Here is a 7,320-nt window from a genome sequence, read left to right as displayed (position 1 = left end):
GCAATGCAAATGCATGTCAATACGACCGTATGCATCCAAACGAACACATAGCAGGTTAGACGTAGCATTAGAACTGTCATCAACACTAGACAATTAAAGCATTTTTTTTTTAAGTTTTGGATAGATTAGAGAAGGATCAGAACAGCCTTTTGCAAAGTTTTGTCCCAGAGGAACCATTGACCTTGTTCAGGTGTTGAGAAACCCCTGCTAAAACTAATTCATTGGTGATCAGTGGGAAAATGCTTCTTACATTGAAGCCAGTAGCAAGCATCCCCACCTTACAGAGGTGGATAGAATGCCACCCTTAAAGGCACCAAAAAAGATCATTGGTGTCATGCATCTGGCCCTGGAAGTATGCAGGCACCATTAAATGGGAGGTCAATCAGCCTCAGCTCAAGGAACCCCTAGCAACCTTTGAAGACATTCTAGGGTTCCATGAAACCCTGGCTGAGAATTGCTGGAAACTCTGAAGGGTTTTTTTTGCCATCTGGGGAGATTTAAAGTCTCTGTTTGCCCTGGTGGCCATTATTCCAGGACTGTGAGGAAAAATGTTACATTTTGAGGTCTCACTGGAAAAGGAATAGAGGGGAAAGCTTCCAAGGTGGCACATGTCTTAGAAAGGATTTATTTTACTTTGAAGAGGTCCCCTCTCACATCCTGTTGTGTCTCGAGAGAAGAGAGTGAAGGAAAATCTCCCATATGGGACAAAGGCAGATTTTAACCATTCCATACTCTATCCAGAACTAAGAAAAACAGTTTTGGCTTTAGCTATAAAAGAGTAAAAAATGTGATGTGCGGAAAAAAACACCCATCTACACACACCTATATAGCAAACTTATGCTTTATTAATGCAAGGCCAAACAGGATCACCTTTATGCCTCCCGACCCAGTTGCATTAACTCACTTCCCCCTTTTCTCTCCAACTACTATTTTGGAAGCAAGAGAAGAACTTGGTACTTCTAGGTATGAGGAACATGTGACTCCTTCCTCCCATGTGACAGCACTGGTGCTTGACGATTGGCTACTCAGATACTGTGACATAGTGTTGTAAAGAGATTACTCTGCCTTGTGTAAGCTCCAAATGAATACAAAAACAAACATATTCATAAATCATGTTGCTCTATAAGTACATAAATAAACAATTGCATCTACTGTACAAGAATACGAAAGCTTTGATGTAGACTCCACCCCCACAATTAGTGTTTAAAAAATAATATCTCTCCTGATGGCATGCAGTATACCTGCGTGCTGTTCAGAAGCGCATTCTACAACTGGCTGTAAACATAGGGTGGTTTCATTGCCAGAGGGCTGTGGAAGTGATGTAATGGATAAGCAGCTGTAAGAAGGGCAGCATAAAGGGAATCTGAAATGCATCTCATTCCTCTTGCAGCCCTACCTGTATAAAAATACATTAAACCCCACAATGCATTTGTTGTGTAGCAGATAGGGTTGTGTCCTAATTCTACCTAAGCTACTATGTGAGTGATTCAGACTTTGGGTGTGCCTGAGATTCTCCCTTTTAGGGTGGGAGTCATGTAAAACCCTTTAACAGACTGAGTAAAACTATTGTCTTGAATCAGCCTACTGGTTTAACCCATTCACTGCTGAAATGTGCATAGTATATAATAATAGTGCTAGGTTTGTTTACAGAACTACTCTTACATTTTATTAGGTTGGATGGTATTAGAGAGGATGTACATGGGAGTTTTTACCCAGAGCTTTGCATGGTTTTAATTAAAAACGCTCTGGCAAAGCTGGAGGCAAAGATGATAAAGTCATTAGTCACACAAAAAAAAATTGGCATATGCTTTTTTCAAATGCAGCCACGAGAGATCCAAAGTGCATGAAGGTTGATATGTCAATTAAGTTCTCCTATTTGTACCCTTCAAGCGACCTCTAAAACACAAGGTTTACCTGACATTCCTTCCATTGCAAATGCAAAAAAAACAAGGGCTTTAGATTAGGGTTGCACAAGCTTGTTGGCAGCAACTAGGGATGAGCTCAGGTTTGGACCGAATCTGGACTGAACCTGAGCTCATCCAAACACAGAAGCCACATGGGAACACCGGCCAAAGCAGCTGCGGGTCAGGGCATTCCCTGCCGTCCAGCTGACCATAAACAAAGAGGCAGGATGCTTGTGCGGACATCATTTACCTTTTATGCTCACATGAGATTACTAGATACATTTAATTGACCTAATGTAGCCTTAGAAGGTCAATGAAATCCCTGCAACTCGCGCCTTTGCTTATGCCAAGGATTTCCCCACTCCAAGCTGATTGGGCGGCACGGAAGGAGCTTCCTTCCATGTCAAGGAGGAGCTCTTTGCAGGTTCAGAGAAGCTCAGGTTTGGTTTGAATCTGAGCTTATCCCTAGCAGTAACCTCTTAAATCAATGTGATGCTAATGAGTAGGGCAGTGACGTGCGGTAAGTGTGAGGCATTCCTCAGCCCCCACGCCCACCAAAGCCCCACCGCCCGAAGCACCGCCTCCTGCCAGCCGAAGCTCTGCCCCCGCCGGACGAAGCTTCGCCCCAACCCGTCCCCAAGTTAGTGCAAAGGAGGAAGGGAGGAGACAGGGAGGAGCCTCTCTGTCCCTCACTTGCTCCTCACTGCTGAGGTTCTGTGACAGGTTACACAGTGGGGAGGATTTCCCTGCTGTGTAACCTGTTAGATGCCGATCTGAATGAAGAAAAAACATGTCAGACATGAAGCTGACAGCTTTTTCCTCCATAATTCTAGGTGAGGCTCTGCCTCACCTGCCTCCCCTGACTGCTCCTCCCTGGAGTAGGGATGAGCTTCGGGTTCAGGTTGACCATGAATTTGACCCAAACCCAAGCTGTGTGTAGTTCGTTGAATGGGCGAATGATTTGGCCAGCAACCGCAAAACCTCCTTCTGTGTCCCAGCAAAAAAGGATGCTGTGTGGTCCACAATGAGCCATTTTGCAATATATTATTGCAATATACTTTTGAAAGACTTGCTAGAACAAGAAACCATAAGATGGCTGCTGATTGCCTTATTAGCCAGAAAAGTTTCTTCTGTACCCTTTTTTGATGTAGGACCAATTCAAAAGTATCTGGTCCATTGTAGTGCGTTAAGTAAGATAGTTGCCTCTGTTAATATTGAGACACTCACATTACACGAGGAGAATAACTAGATCTAGTACAGATCTGTTTATAAACTTTTTTTCTTTGAATTCCCTTGAGTCTCAATATTTCCAAACCCTGATGAAGGTGGATCACAATGGGCCTACTTGTTGTATGCAAGCCACCTTACCAGAGCCAGTGAGCTTGTTGAAGTAGAGGTTTCCTTTGCTTCATCGAATTATTACATTTTAAAAACCCAAAACCTCTTGGATATGTCTTTGTGGATTGGCAGCTACTGTATAGTGTGTTGAAGTGTCAATCAGATCAAATGGCACCCCAATACGCCACAAATAGAACCATGCATTGATGCATATTCCGGTAAAGTATGTTACTGCAAAGCAATAATGTGAATGGGCTCTTAGTTTTACATTGTGACTGGGACCTGACTTTTCCTGAACACCACTAACTGCCATTCTTCTGTCCAGTGAGATTGCATTTACTGACTACTGAGTCTTATTGGACGGTGGAATGGCAGTTGAAATGAATAAGGAATTGATATTTCACCGTAGGCCTTCATTCATAATTGAGCATGAATATTTTCAGACAGATTTTGAAGCGTTTCTTTTCAGCATTTTTTGCATATGAACACACATTTTGAATAATTTTGTATGTGTTTTTCATGTGTTTTCAAGCTTCAAGTGTTTCTGTTTTGGCCTATGGAAATCAGTATCATCTGTGACATCATATGCTATCCTCCTTGTATTTGCTTCCTGGATTTTCTGTGTGGTGTTGTGGTGCCTTATGCTATTGGAGCTCCCAAACTGGAAAAACTTCACGCCCATTTTCTTCACAGACTCTCTACTGTTTGCCATGGTTCTTGTAATGGACATCACTGGGGTCGTAGAGGTTCCTGTGGGCCCTCACCAAGCAGATAAAAGTCTCCACAACCAGCATGGACACTCCTAAATCCTCCATTTTGTTCACAGGCCTGAGGTTTCTAGGAGGAGGAGACCAATTTGTAGGTGCAAAAATGCATGAAAAATGAGCTACAATGCTTGTGTTGCGCATTTTCAGGAGCTCCCATTGAAGTCAATAGGTCCAAAAACTTCTTCCCAAAAGGGAGCTCATGTACTTTTTTGCACTGTAGAGAAGAGTCACCCTCACCCCAATCACAGACAATGTAGAGAAGAGTCACCAGCACACTGACTGTGATATAACTTCATCCTTTATTAATGCAAGTCAATCATATCACATATGTTTGCCTGATGAAGGGACCCTTTGGGGCCCTGAAACATCATTTGCTTTGTGATATGATTGAAATGCATCAATAAAGGATGAAGTTATATCACAGTCGATGTGCTGGTGACTCTTCACTACATTGTGATTGCGGTGCCATCCGCTTATCACTGCAGCACCCACCATGAACATTGGATCTACCAGTCAGGACTGCGATGGGACACGTACAATAGTACAAACGGCAGCACTGAATGGGCACCATTGAATATAATGGGAATATTTAGGTTGAGCGTTTTCAAGCTTCAGGAAATACACTACAAATCGCTCAGGGGTGAATGGGGGCTAAATTTTATTTGATTTATTTGTAGTTCTTACTCACCTATATCACGAATAGATCCCCCAATATAAGTAATAATATATATAGCTTCTATATAAATAAATACACAAATAAATAAAATCCAATATAATGGCAAAACATCAATTTCACCGCAATATTTTTTTTTTCTTCATTCACCACTTGGGGTAGCATAAGAGTTTCTACATCTACGGCTTGTAACTGATTTGACTGTAGTTATCTCCAACATAAAACTGAAAGGTAAAAATAATTAATTTAAAAGGTGAATAGACTTCTGAACACTTCTTTACGATAGTTCCTTAGGATAGTAAAATATGCAAGACACCACTTCAGAGCAATGAGCTAATCGTTTTGTGTACCACAGGTCAAGATAACCCGAAAACAAAATATGGTATCTAAATATGAAGATTAATGTCAGTGGTTAGAATGTAAAGTCATTACTGGGCCATGGAGAGAGAAATGTAGGTTGTATGTGCACATGCAGCGTGTTCAAGAATGCCTGCATTGTGTAAATGGCTTCATTATCACTAGGAAATCAGTTGTAGCTCCTAAGTAGGGAAAGAAGGATCCGTTAAGCACTCAGCCTCCAAAGGTCACTCTGGAGGTGGAAAGCTATTGCTTTGCATGATTCCTGGGCCTCTGGATGTCTTTGGCTGCTCACATTTCAGTAGCATGCAGGTGAGGTGTCAGGTTAGTGAGCGGTTACCACCCAGTGCTGGAGGCATATTCACATATATTACACACAGAGATAACTGTTAGAGACAAACCACTTGAAACGCGCTTCGTAGTTATATTACAATAGTAGTTCTACAAGAACTACAGCAATATAGCTTTACCTATTTCTACATTAACATATATTGAACTTCCTCTACAGAGGCCAAGCACAGATACATTGGTAGAAAGAATATTTTTACTTGTATGAGGGTTATTTTTACAGGAAAAGCTGCCCTTAGTAACCAATCAGAAACCAATTTGTAATTTCTAATTGCTGATTAAGAAATAAAAGATATAATGTAATTGGCTCTTTTGACAAATGCTTATATTAGACCTCTCTCACACAGGTGGTCCATACAGGTCCCCCTGTCCGTTTTTCAGGGAGATATTATCAGAAGTCCAATGTTACCCTATGGCAGGGATGGGCAAACTACAGCCCTCCAGCAGTGGTGAAACTACAAATCCCATGATGCTGCTGTCTCTGGGAATCATTCCTGTGGCTGTAAGAATCGTGCAATGTCTCATGGGATTTATAGTTCCCTCCAACAGCTGAGGGCCGGAGTTTGTCTATGGACTGCCAGATGTACGGCTGTATACATCCAATTACCCCTGACTCCGTCTAGGTCCAGAAAAAGAAACAGAACAGAGTTCCATTTTGGCGGACACAAGTGACATCAGTTCCATACTTCCTGATCAGCAGGAGATCTGCTGATCGGAACAGACGTTGTGAAAGAGGCCTCAAACTACATGTGAGGACTGATTCACACCAGACGCACTTGGGCTGAATTGAAAAAGAAGTTCGGGGTAACCTCAAAATAAAAATTCTGACAGATGATCAAACCATAAGTAGGCAACCTTGGTACTTCAGCTGTGGTGAAACTACAATTCCTATCAGGCATTTGTCTCTGAGAGTCATGCCTATGGCTGCTAGAGTCTTGCAATGGCTTATGGGACTTGTAGTTCCACAACAGCTGGAGTGCCGTGGTTGCCTACCCCTGCTCTTTAGTATTCTTCCTTTATTCAAAACAAAAGAAAATGCTTTGTCTTTAGACCTAGTTTAATGCCTCGCCCCTTCCAACTATATAAGCATGTTACTGATGTATTTCCTCTGGTTTGACTTCTTTGTTGGCTGGCATAGTACAAGGTGTATCCACAGCTAGCTGACTTGTTTCTCTAAGGCTAACATGGCATAAAGCAAATACATAATACAATACTTTAACCACTGTAAAGAAAACAAGAAGAGCAATTATCTATTCATAGAGTAGGTGTGAGATACAGTAGCAGAATGGCATATTAAATGAACCATTAGTAAAGAGGTCACAGGTCAGATCACTGGGAATTTTCATTATCATGTCTCCTAATAAATATTCAGTTCCTGTATTTTCTGGATGAGATGAATATCTAGGATTTAAAGTGCATCTCTAGCCAATTTATTTACATTTCAGGCAGAGCATGGAAGGGTTAGAAACAGTTTTAATGCCTGCTGGGGAGAGTCACCTTCACTGCTTGTCCTGGTGATCATAGAAAGTGATGAGAAATCCAACATTTTACAGTTGTCACCAAAACAGGAAACAAGAGGAAGCCTTCCAATGGGGACACCTGTTTTGGTTACAACTGTCTAAGAATTGATTTCTCTTCAGTTTAGAGAGATCTCCTCTGACTTCCTGTTGTGTCTCATGGGCAGGATGATATGGGGAAATGTGCCAATGGGGATTTTGGCTAGAGATACACTTTAAAAGATACAAATGTACAGTGGTCTCCCAAAGGAGTATAATGTATAATGTATGCACATTATGGCAAACTTACCTGCAGGAAAGCAACATATAGTGCAAATGTGTAACAGGAAGGGGGGCATCAATGCTTAGTGAAGGTCTGCTTTAATGCAGAGATCCGAGACCCATGAAAGCGTAAGCCTTACGTCACTAGTTGCCGG

This window comes from Nanorana parkeri, unplaced genomic scaffold, assembly GCF_000935625.1.
Source record: "Nanorana parkeri isolate BGI_ZX_2015 unplaced genomic scaffold, ASM93562v1 scaffold361, whole genome shotgun sequence".
Classification (NCBI taxonomy): domain Eukaryota; kingdom Metazoa; phylum Chordata; class Amphibia; order Anura; family Dicroglossidae; genus Nanorana; species Nanorana parkeri.
The sequence above is the reverse complement of the archived record's forward strand: the minus strand, read 5'-3'. Positions refer to the sequence as shown.